This window comes from Zonotrichia albicollis, chromosome 1, assembly GCF_047830755.1.
Source record: "Zonotrichia albicollis isolate bZonAlb1 chromosome 1, bZonAlb1.hap1, whole genome shotgun sequence".
NCBI lineage: Eukaryota > Metazoa > Chordata > Aves > Passeriformes > Passerellidae > Zonotrichia > Zonotrichia albicollis.
Genome location: NC_133819.1, coordinates 35,525,871 through 35,537,872, shown reverse-complemented (window position 1 = coordinate 35,537,872; position 12,002 = coordinate 35,525,871). Strand labels below are relative to the sequence as shown.

The 12,002-nt window shown below is 39.2% G+C and overlaps 1 protein-coding gene across 2 annotated transcripts in view; it reads left to right on the top strand.

The window, feature by feature from the left end:
• Positions 1 to 12,002, top strand: part of ANKRD28 (ankyrin repeat domain 28) — a 120,054-nt gene that overhangs the window by 24,688 nt on the left and 83,364 nt on the right. The gene's annotated exons all lie outside the window — the stretch shown is intronic.

The following is a 12,002-nucleotide window of genomic DNA, read 5'->3' as shown; positions in this document are numbered from 1 at the left end:
AGTGCAGTGGGGGAGAGAATCAGAAACATAAACATGAGAAAAGTCATGGGATGAGATAAAGGCAGTTCAATAGTGAAAGCAAAAACTGTGCATGCAAGCAAAGCAAAACAAGGAATTCATTCACCACTTCCCATGGGCAGGCAGGTGTTGAACCATCTCCAGGAAAGCAGGGCCCCATCACACATAATGATGACTTGGGAAGACAAATGCCATCACTCCAAACACTGCTCTCTTCGTCCTCCTTTCCTCATCTTTATGCTGAGCATGATGTCATATGGCATGGGGATATCTCTTGGGTCAGTTGGGGTCAGCCCTCTCAGCTCTGTCCCTTACAGCTCTCAGATCACCAGCCTGCTTGTTGATGGGGCATTGTGAGAAACAGAAAAGGCCTTGGTGCTGTGCTAGCACAGCTCACCAATAAGTAAAACAACTCTGTGTTATTAATATTGTTTTCATCACAAATCTAAAACACAGCCCCATTACAGCTACTGTGAAGAAAATTAACTTCTGTCCAAATACCAATACACTGAGTACCTTGAGCTAGTGTTTTGTGTGCAGTGTTTCTGTCCTTCATGTGTTTGGATAAAGACAACTGCTGTAACTACCTATTTTGGCATATAAATAAAATGGATAAGCAAAAAAGGAGTGAAACTTGTCAGGATGTGATGCCTGTAATTTAACAAGTAAATGGTATGAGGTCATCTGGTTTGTGGCAGCACTTTTTTTGTTAACTGTATTTATTTTGATAGTACCTGGATTGTAGAAGGCTGTGAGAAAAATTGTTTTAGGTTGATTGAGCAGGTGACTGGTGATGGAAGCCTTCAGGAGAACACAAGTAGACTTCCACTACTGCTTTAGAGCCATGGGTGTGTTTTAGCTTTGCACCTGAAGTTGCATTTGCTGTAATTTCTTATTCATTGGGGTTTTTTTTGCTTCAGATTCTGAACTCTGTTTTATATATTTGTCCTGGTTTAGGGCAAATCTGGGAGATGTCCCAGTTTCAAGATGTCCCAGTTTCAACTAAACATCATTGTTTCATTTGAAATTACAGATTTTTAAATTTTTTTAACTGAAGTATGTTTTCCTGTTTAGCCATGACAGTGACTCTTGACTTGTCTATTGCCTTCTGGTTTAGACTAGTTCAGCTACTTCCTTTCTTCCTTCTAGCATGGGAAAATAGATCAAGATTCTTTACCCTTAAAAGTAGTTCTGAAAGTGTAAAAAGAGCATTAGTGTCAAGCTCTCTCCTGGGGCTAGAATCTCCCTAGAGGAGATTATCCTATGCTACTATTGTCAGTGTAGTATCTATGGATTCTCTGAACAAAGTAGTCCCTCTGAACAAAAGTCTAATTTAGAGTTTGCTAGCATAACTGCTTTAGTTGTATAAAACCACTGTTCTTCCCAACTTGCACAGGTTTTCTGAAAATTTTATTTTTATAGGTCTCAAAGAAGTAGTTGCTTTGCTCTTTATGGAGGCTGAAACACTTTTAAGCTGTTACGCTCTGTTTTGTTGATTCCTCTTGCTAAGCTGCAACACTTATGGAGGGAAAGATATTGAAACCTGGCATAGTGAAAAAATAAGAACTTAGACAAAATGTAAATCCCATCTTTTTCTTGTTTGTTGAGGAAGAACTGGTTATTTGTAGACTATTCTGGATTTCTGGAAAAGCATTGCAGTTTTTAATGCTTGACTTCAAAAGTGAATTTACCTGAGAAGCTAGTATACATGATTTCAGATTATTTCTGCTGAATAAAAGCTGAGAAGGCCAGTTTTGACCAACAGGCTGCATGTTCTAATGAATTTTTTTTTTACTGTGCTGATTCTGTATTGAGGACCTCTACTTTGAAAGAAGTAGCACCTACATGTTTTTTTTCCTGTGTTGCTACCACCAGGTAGAAAACTGAAGGCTGTTGTCATTTAGCATGTTCTTACCTTATTCCACATACCACTTCCATGTAGACTGTGACTTTGAAACAAACAGCAGTAATACTTCTTGCCAATAATGAAAAGGTGCATTGTTCATATTATTTTGGTTTGCAAGCCCCAGATTCTGGGAGCGGTAACAATGATATTAGGACAAATTTGGTGAACTTTACATTCTATAAGTTCAGGATGGTATGATGGATTTCTAATCAGAGGAGTTTCTGGATGTAAGAGGAAGTAGTTTCAATATTTCTCTCTCCAGTCTCAACAGCTTTCTTGTGCTGGATGAGGAAGACTGTCATGAAGTGGTAGTTCCAGTTGCTGGAAATTTTTGCTTCAATGTGTGGGACATGAACCTTGCTTAGTTCATTAAGACCTTTCATGCTGATACAGTAATCCTTCTTTCTCTATCCATTTCTACTGCTTAAACATGTGACTTTCATAATCAAACCCAAAAGCTGTGATTTGTCTTGGAGCTCCATATGGGCAAGTCTGTTTATAAAACTGAAGCAAACAGTAGTTGTTTGCTTTGCACAGCCCTCCCAGAGCTGATTTCACCCTGATCTCTGTCAGCTGGTCTCTGTTGGGACCTTGGAGCCTGGCAGTCCATGTCCCCAGCAAATGGGATACTTCTGGCTGAGCCCACACAGGGCCTGGGTTTGGCTGCTGGGGGCTCCCCAGCTGGGGTGCAGTGGAAGCCATCTCCCTTGTGAGTGATGCTCAGCAAGACCCTTAACTTGCAGAGCTTAACAGTGTCTTTGTTGGTAAGTATTGCTTGTGGGTACTCCCGACTATACTTACAGCATTTGCAGCAAAATTGTTGAAACTGGAACTGTTTGATTAAAGCCTTCTTTTGCAAGGCACATTCCTGTTGAGACTAGAGTAGGGACTTCAGAAGGTTTCACTATACTCCTTTGGTTTTGTCTTCAAGTTTCTATGGTTGCTATGATTTGCACAGAAGTGTTCAATTTGGGATAGTTACCATATGGTTAGGATGATTATGTCTTTCCAGGGTTTCAAGGTAAATTACATTCAGAATTTCATCTGAATAGATGGCCAAACTCATGCTCAGCATTGTTGCAGAATGATCTGTTTGTCAGGGATGAGTCATTTGTCGGTGAGGGGAGACTCGGACACAGAATATGAGTTATCAGCAAGTTCTGTTTATTGAAGAGAGCATCAGACACTTATACAGCAAGTAATGAGCTTATGAATATTCTGTAAGCTAAGCGGTCTGTTGGTTAAACTATACCATCAACTCTTCTTCATTCTTTTGGGCCTACATTTCTTACTTCTCATGTCTCTCTGTCTACTTGTTATCATACCCAGCTAGACCCAAAGACACACTGTCTGGCAGGTGCAGGACTTGGAATTAGCCACAGCCTTGTACTTTTCCAGTCTCTAGTCAGCTGAATTCCCAACACAGCATCAGGAGAGAAATGGCACACAGAACTCTCTCAGATCTTCGTTAGAACAACCTCCCCAGACTGTTCAGTTTATGTAGCTATTTATTTTGCTCTCAAAGAATCACCTCCCTTGGTCTGCTGGCTACACTGGTTTTGATGCAGCCCAGGACACGTTTGGTTCTCTGTGCTGCAAGCACACATTGGTGGGTTACAATGAGCTTCTTCTCCACCCACACACCCAGGTCCTTCTCTCCAGGGCTACTCTCAATCCATTCTCAGCCCAGTCTGTACTTGTGTTTGAGATTGCCCCAACACACATGCAGGGCTTTGCACTTGGCCTTGCTGAACCACATGAGGTTCACACAGGCCCACCTCTCAGCCCGTGAAGCTCCCTCTGGATGACACCCCTTACTCCAGTGTGTTACCACACCACCCATCTTGGTATTGCTGGCAAGCTTGCTGAGGATGCACTTGACCCCACTGTCCCTGTCATTGACAAAAATGTTTAAAAGGATCAGCCCCTGTACTGACCCCTGGGGAATATCACTCATCACTGTTCTCCAATTGGACATTGAACTGCTGACCGCAGCTCTGTGAGTGAGGCCATCTAGACGATATTTTATCCACTGAGTGGTCCATCCATCAAATCCCCATCTCTCCAGTTTAGAGTCAAGAATATTGTGCAAGACAGTGTCAAATGCTTTTCAAAAGTCCAGGTAGGTGATGTCTGTTGCCCTTCTCTGTCCACCACTGCTGCACAAGCCCATCATAGAAAGCCAGCAAATTTCTAAGGCATGATTTGCCTTCAGTGAAGCCAGTGCTGACTGTTACCAATCACCACCTTATTTTCCATATGCCTAAGTGTAGTTTAAAGAAGAATCTGTTCCATGATCTTGCCAGGCACTAAGGTGAGACTGACCAGCCTATAGTTGCCTGGGGCTTCCTTACTTCCTTTTGTAAAATGGGAATTATATTCCCCATTTTCCAGTCAGTGAGAGCTTCACTAGACGGCCATAACTTCTCAAATATGATGGATTAGCAGTTGCCTCAGGACCCATGGATATATCTTACCAGGTTCCATGGACTTGTGCACCTTCAGATTCCTTACATGATCTCAAGCTTGATCTTCTCATACAGAGGGAGGTTCTTTTTTTTCCCCAGTTCCTGCTTTCACATTCTGCAAACTGGGCAGTGTGGCTGGAGCACTTGCTGGTAAAAACCGAGGCAAAATGGTCACTGAGTCCCTCAGCCGTACACATCCTGGGTAACCAGGTCTCCCACATCTTTCCTGAGAGGACCTACATTTTTCCGTGTCTTTCTTTTATTAATAATGTACCTAAAGGAGATTTATTTTTTTACCCTTAATGCCCTTGAATAGATTTACCTCTGACAGTACTTTTCTAACCAGATCCCTGTCTGTTCAAACAATTTGTCTCTATTCCTCCCAGGCTATCTGTCCTTTCTTCCACCCTCTGTAAGCAATTTGTGTTTGTTTGTCCAGGAGCTCCTTGTTCATCCCTGCAGGCATTCTGGTGTTCCGCACTATTTCCTGAACTTTGTAGGGATACATTGCTCTTGAGTCTGAAGCAGACAATTTTTGAATATCATCCAGCTCTCTTGGGCCCTTCTTCCCCCTAGGGCTCTATCCCATGGCACTCTATTAAGGGGATCCTTGAAGAGACCAAAGTCTGCCCTTGTCATGTCCAAGGTAGTGAGCTTGTTGTGTGCCCTCCTGGCTGCCCTAAGGATCTTGAACTGAAGATCAAGTAGACTTTATACCATCCTTTTAAATGTCTTTTGTTAATAATAATAATTAAAAAGTGGGTTCTGTTTTGTACTGCTGGTACCATTTGTATTTTTTCAGTTTTGAAGAGCTGAATCTTTCTCTTAGTTCCTCAACATCACATGCTAGAAATCTGGAGGCCAAGCTGCTTTGTGGTGTAGATGTCCTTCCTATAATTTGGGGCCTGTGTGAAGATCAGGTTCCAGGTCTGTCCCCTCATCTGATCTTTTACAGTTTCATATGTCTGGTGGTTGTTTTTCTTGACTGACTTGTCATGGAATCAAACTAGAGCAACTTTAATGCAAATCATACTATTAGAGGAAAGTGCCCTGACAAATGTCCTGGAAGAAGAGCTGGTTTCCCCCTCTCCTCCTTGCATCTTTCCTGTAGCTGAAGTGGCTGTGAAGATGATGGTTTATAGTGTTTTAGTTTAGAAACTGAAAACCATGGTGGCTGATAAACCTTGTTTGCTCTTCTGTCAATACAAAAATGATGCATGTCCTTGTTCAGAAATACTGGAAACACATTGCTAGCTACAGTATTTCCAAATTGCACTTGCTGAAAGATGGGTAATTGGTTTTTGGGTGGGGCATGCAGTCCACTTTATACATGTTATGGCAATTGTTTATGCCTGGAAATTGTTCTTTTGGGGTAAATTATTCAGGAAGCTGGGTCACCAGACTGCTACAAGCTATCCAAACACATTGGTCATGTACAGATAAGAGACTTCAACATAACCATTATTTGTGTGTAATGGGTACCAGAATGGCACATGTTTCTTTGACCTTTCAAAATTTCAGTACCAGCTATAAAATACTGTGCTGCTATATAACACTTAGGGTGCTATAACTTAAATTTCTGTGTGGATTAAACAGATGAAAATCAAATTTATTTTTCCCCTAGTCTTAGTAATACTGGAGGTTCATTGTTGGTTTGTGCTTTTAAAATTTTTTCTTTTCCCTTTATTTTTTATCTCATTCTGACATCTGATAGAGAAAACTTGAGTCTAAATTTTGACTGAGTTTAAAAGCTGGATGCCTGTGGCACTTAGTATGTGTGGTCTAGCATTTGTGCAGATGTTGTGGTAGCTCTTTAATGCAAATAATGGTGAGCAGTATAAGTTTTAAGTGTGTTACCTTGGATTCTTTCTCCAGTGTGCTCTTCAAGATGACCTCATTTTAATCTTTTATATTATGTGTGATATTTCCATAGCTGCTGACCAGATGGTGATAGTAGTGACTGAAAAATAAACTCTTTCCATGATGAATGGAATTTATCGGCTGCTGCTTTTTGGCAGGGCTGGGAGGGAATGTTGTAAAAATATGCTGACTGGCAGTTTGCTTGTTCCATCTCTGTTAAAGCCAGGAGTTCTGTGGGGCAAGAAGTTGGATGTTTCTCTGATATGGAAAGTGAATCTTTTTGTCCTTCTTGATCATGTTTTAATGCTACAGGAATTCCACTTTGATATATGTAAAACAAAGCTTGTATTACGTAAAGAGTAAATGCTTGAGAATCTTTTCCCTTAGACTTGGTAAAAAGAGAGTAAAAGCTTCTTTTCACATTTGCTTTTAATTTTTTTTTTAACATGGAAAGTTTTACAGATTTTGCCAAAATATTAATATTGTATTAATTAATGTTATAATTACTTCACAGAATAGAATTCAAGCAGTTTTTCTTAGAAGGTCAAGAAATTTGAAGTAGCATCTCTGAAGAAATTACATAACGTAGCTGCATTTCTTTTTTAAGAACTGACAATATCCTCTAAATGCCTTTGTCTTGCATATTTAGGTAAAGATAAGTGTTTCAAAAGAATGAGTCTTTTTTCCCATGGATGTTAACATTTCTTGGATAATATTAATTCAGTTACCTCTACAGTTTCTAACAAGAGTTGCTAATACCCCTAGCAAATAACATTACAAGCCTATTATATATATATTACTCTTTATTTTTCACAGTTGAAGACTTTATAATTTTAGTTAGCAAGGAGCAGTTTGTTAGATTATCAGTCTTGAGATATGTAGTGTGTGATTTGACTATTTATATAGATATGCCACAGAGTTCTCAATCAAGAAGGAAGAAATAGCAGAGGTTTGGTGTTTTTTTCATGTCACCCTGTTGGAAAGAGTGAAAAGTAACACACTTCTCCTTCCAGTATGAGAATCTGGAGGAAGTAGTGAATTTTACTTATATTCTTAGGTAATCATGTGTGTAACTTTGAAGGTTTTCATGTACTTCAAAGAGTAAAAGGTTTTTGTGTAATGCCAGAAATTTATCCAGAGGCTGTTTCTGTCATCTGGGGAGGAACATTTCTGGTCTCATTCTTCATATGGCCATAATCCTATTTATCTTCCTGGTCTCTCTGTTCTGTGAGGAGTTAGAGCAGCTGTGGCTGCTTCCCTGCAGTTTGCAGGGTCTGAAGCTGGAGAGAAAAGGTCCCTTGTCCTCCTGTCTTCCATGATTCAGTGTTTGTGGGGGGCAGAGTTCCTCCCTGCTCATCAAAAATTAATGGTGAGTGGTTTCTTGCTGAAAGGAAAGGAGCAACACACCAAATAATATCATCTTAAGGCTGACATTTCTAAAGAGGACAACATTTCATTAAAGGAAAAAGAAATTAATTGGAGTGTTTAAAAAAGACAGAAAAACAGAACAAAGGGAGCGTAGACTGTAAGTAGTTTTTAAATGGCCATGAGGTGTCAGTGTACATCCAGAAAGAAACTTGGGTGATCAATGCTTCTGAAAAAATGGTTGTCTTTATTTCCTAGGGCCTGAAATAAATCTGTAGGCACAAGGTTACAGCAGCTGAGTCAAGATGATAAAAATTTGTATCTGCATGACTTAAAGGTTACATTTTCATAGTTATTTGGTGGTTTTAACCAAGATGTGTAAGTTTATTGATGTATTTCTAGACTCTAGTGTAGTTTGCAAGCCAGTTGATGAGTTCAGTGTTCTCTCTTCATTGCCCTGCATTATGAGCATGCTGCTTGCATGAGGTGTTTTCTGGGGAAGACATTCCACAGCTTGCTTTGTAAGATATAAACAAGTAAGACTATTTGTAACCCTATTACTGACTTCTTGGTATTAAATATTGAAGTTATTAAATATGTTTGGTTCCTGACATATTTATATTATAGAAATCTGGTATTTGTTTTTCACAATGCTTTTATAAAACAAAAGTTGTCTTGTCAAGAAGAGGTAGAAAACAATTGCATACAAGATGCCCTGTGGCCTCATTTTTGCCACAAAACTTGACCAAATACTCTTCCTTTTTATACCTACTTATTTGCTGAGTGTGGTTTGATTATTTGTAGGTTCTAAGATACCTAGTCCTAAAGTAGTGTTAGAGGCAAAGGTGTATAGAAGTTAATTTTCTTAATATTTTGAATAAGTAATATGCAGCTCATGTGTATTGTATATTATGTAGTGTTTTAATACCATCTTTCTAATTCTGTATAATAATATTCCTTTATAATGCAATTTATTGGCTCTTAGGAATGCCAAAACTTACTTTGCAAGTTCTCCTCTAGGTGTCGTCTTAATTGAATAAATCACTGATTGAAGCCAGTGTTAGGAAGATTTTGGAAGACATGAAACCCAAAATAATCCTGATTGAAAAGAAATACTAAACCCCCCCAAACTCACAAGTTTTAGATCATGTTGGATAATTGTGTAAAAGTTGTAGCTACCTTGTTGTGTTTGTATTTAATACATAAATTCCTTGTATGTGGATTCTGGATACATAATTGGTTTTGTCTGCTTTTTTAAAAAATTCTCTAGTATTTTCTTTAGAGAGCCATATGCTTTATAGATTCTGTTAGTACTGTAGGGACAGTTTGATTAACACAATCTGTGAAATTTCTATTTTGCAAAACGCTTTTTTTTTAAACGAAAATTTATTTGGAGCAATTTACATATTGACTCATGGGACGAGAAACTTAATAATTCTTTGCATAACCATGGTTTTGTGTAACTGGAAAGAGTTTAAGTGGTATACTTGGTTGTAATAGTGTCCAAGTTTGGAAAAGTTCAGGTGTCATGAAAGCAGTTTTGAGATATTTTAAGGATAATACAAGGAATGGAATAGTTCTGATGCATGGTTGATGGAGGGAGCTGGGTTGATGGGTGTGGGTTTGCAAAGCTCTCTCATCACTGCCTGCTGCAATGAGCAGTTTGAACCCTCCCAGTGCTGTGTGGCAGCTGCAGGCCCCATGGTGAGCTGGCTCACACAACTGGCCAGCAAAAAAACCAGTAAATAGGGACAGTTGGGTCATACAAGTTGTCTGTGCTGGCTCAGGAAAGGGATGTGAATGTGCAAGGATCATGCGGGGAAGGGAGGAGTGAAGAGTCTGTGTGGTGACCAGCAGTTAAAATCAGACTAATACATTTTCTAAATGCCACTTAGGGGAAAAAAAACCAAACAGATTTCTAGGGTTGTAAGAATTTAATTAGCATTCTAAAGTAATACTCTGTTGCATTTTATGAAATTTCATTTGGTGACAGACTTTTTAAGCAAAGTGCTTTTTATTTTTCTAAATACAGAATTGAAAAATGGATAGGAAAAGTAACTGAGGAGTGCAGGTTGTGTTCATGCTCTTATCCTGTAGTGGTATGTAAGAGCTCTCCTCCTGAAGAGCTGCTTCCCTTGTGGGCACTGTGGGGAGAACTCCTTGGGAGGTTTGAAGCAGGCAGGGATGATTTTTGTCTGCAGCTGTGTTTCTCCTTGCTTCTTCTTTGGGAGAAGCCACATCTATTTTGGCAGCTGCAGAAGTTTTAGATGAGCTCTCTCATTCTGCAGTAGTGCCTGTATGTGTGTGTGAATATGTGGATTTTATACAGCTGTGTTTTATAGAGTGTTTTCAGTTGCCAGGAAGGAGTTTTTCCTTGGACATGAGGGAGGTGTAAGGGGTTCCTAAAAACTTCTAGGAAGTTTAGCTTTCCCCAAGCAGCAAATCCTGACGCTTGAGGAAGCTATTGACACACACTATTTTAAAGATAATCATCATAATTTGTGTACAGTGACACTGTTTACATACTGAAAAGAGAAAAAAAAGTGGTATCCATAGCAACTGGGATTCATTTTGCTCACTCACATACAGTGTTTTGAGTCCTGGTATGTATGGAAACCAAAATTTCACATGTGAACAAGCCAGCTGAACTGTGGCTTGTGTGGTCACAGTCTATTCCTGTCTACTCAAAACTAAATTAAAAGTATTGCACTTGTAGGAATGTCATATGCATTTTTAGCATTATAATAGTTAAATATTTATTTAAAAATTTGTTCCAACTCATAACTTCTGTAAGAGAGAACTGATATTAAAAAAGTTTTCTTTAAAAGAAAACTTTTAAATCTTCTAAAAAAAATATATATATTCAGGACCTTTCCTTCCCAAACTCCATCCTGAGAAAAAAGCCCTCATCATTAAAATGTGCCCCCCTTTTTTCCTCCTTTGTCCCTGCAACACTCATTCCTGGGTGGAACAGGGAGGGGGAGACTGGGTTGTAGGCAGATTGGACCATCACATGACTAATAAGTAGGAAAATCTGAACAGAAACTTCTAAAGGACACAGTTTTTCTGTTTTCTTTTAGAGCTATGAGATAATTCAGCCTCTTCCTTCCCTCAGTATTATGGACTCCCTCAACTTTCTACAACTTTCTAGGAGAGTTTCAGTAATGACAAATGTATTGGACAGATATTTTGAAGGAGCAGATTTTGTAGTCCTTTTCTTCTTGATGAAATCAGAGCTTTGTTTTGAATAGCAGAAATTGTGTGGTACTCTTAGAAAATATATGTTGCTCTCACTCTGTCATTCTAAATAGCGTCCTCTAGATAATGCATTTTAGTTCTTTTACTTATCAGACTGAGTGAATAGCAGACATACATTTGAAGCTGGGTAAACTTTCCTTCCCTAAGATGGTCAGATTTGGAAGTGTTCTCTTCCTGATGCCCTTCTAGTAGAGGTAAAGCAGCCTGTACTGGATAGTTGCTCCTTCTTAGGTTTTATCTTTGCTCCTCAGTCCAACCTGTGTTATTTTCCCTTTTAGTAATTTAACCACTGGAAGCCAGTGAGAGCTGTTTAACACTTCTTTAGGTGCATTGCTCTGCTCTGGTTCTTAGTTTTTCACAGGGTGTTCATTACTTCTCACTCTTAATTGGTTGCATCTTCTTGCTTCTGTGACTGGATTAACATTTTGTTAGTATTTGCTGCTGAGATAACACAACTGTAAGTCCAAGCAAAACATGAACTAAGATAAAACCCTGCTAATGCTGCTGAAATGAGACAGGTGATGCACTGTTTGTTATAGCAGCATATCCAAGCTGATTCTTGCAAATATGCTAAAATCAAACTTAAATCAGCATAGCATAGCTAGCAGTTGGAAGTCGGTGAGCTTTCTGACCTTGGCTAGCAGAGATAGATCCACTGTGCTTCTTGGGGTTTGTGCTTTGGGAGGAGGTGGAGGGGCAAAAAAAATCCCCAACCCAATTCTTTCCTTTTTACTAATTCTCTGATAGTTGAACGGTTCTGTTGAAAGCGGGTCTGTCAGTGTTGTTTATTTTTTTTTGAATAGGCAACTGCTGTTTGTTACTGGAGAAAAGCAACTGGTTCTGGAAATGTTCTAAACTGATGTGAGTCATCAGTGAAAGATTTAAATAGTTGAATATGATGTTTGTTTCCTCCCTTCCATGGCTCAAAATGGTATGAATCATTTTTTTAGTGTTTCCCAGATAATAGTCTGAGTGGAAGTGGTATGTGTTTCTGACTCAAGTTCCTAAATGTTGGTGGAGCACTCCCAGCCACTGCTGATTTTGGTCATGTGGGAATTCCATAGGAACTTCTGACAAATGTATAAAAGCAAACATTTTGTAACCTTGGCAACTTACCCACAAGGATT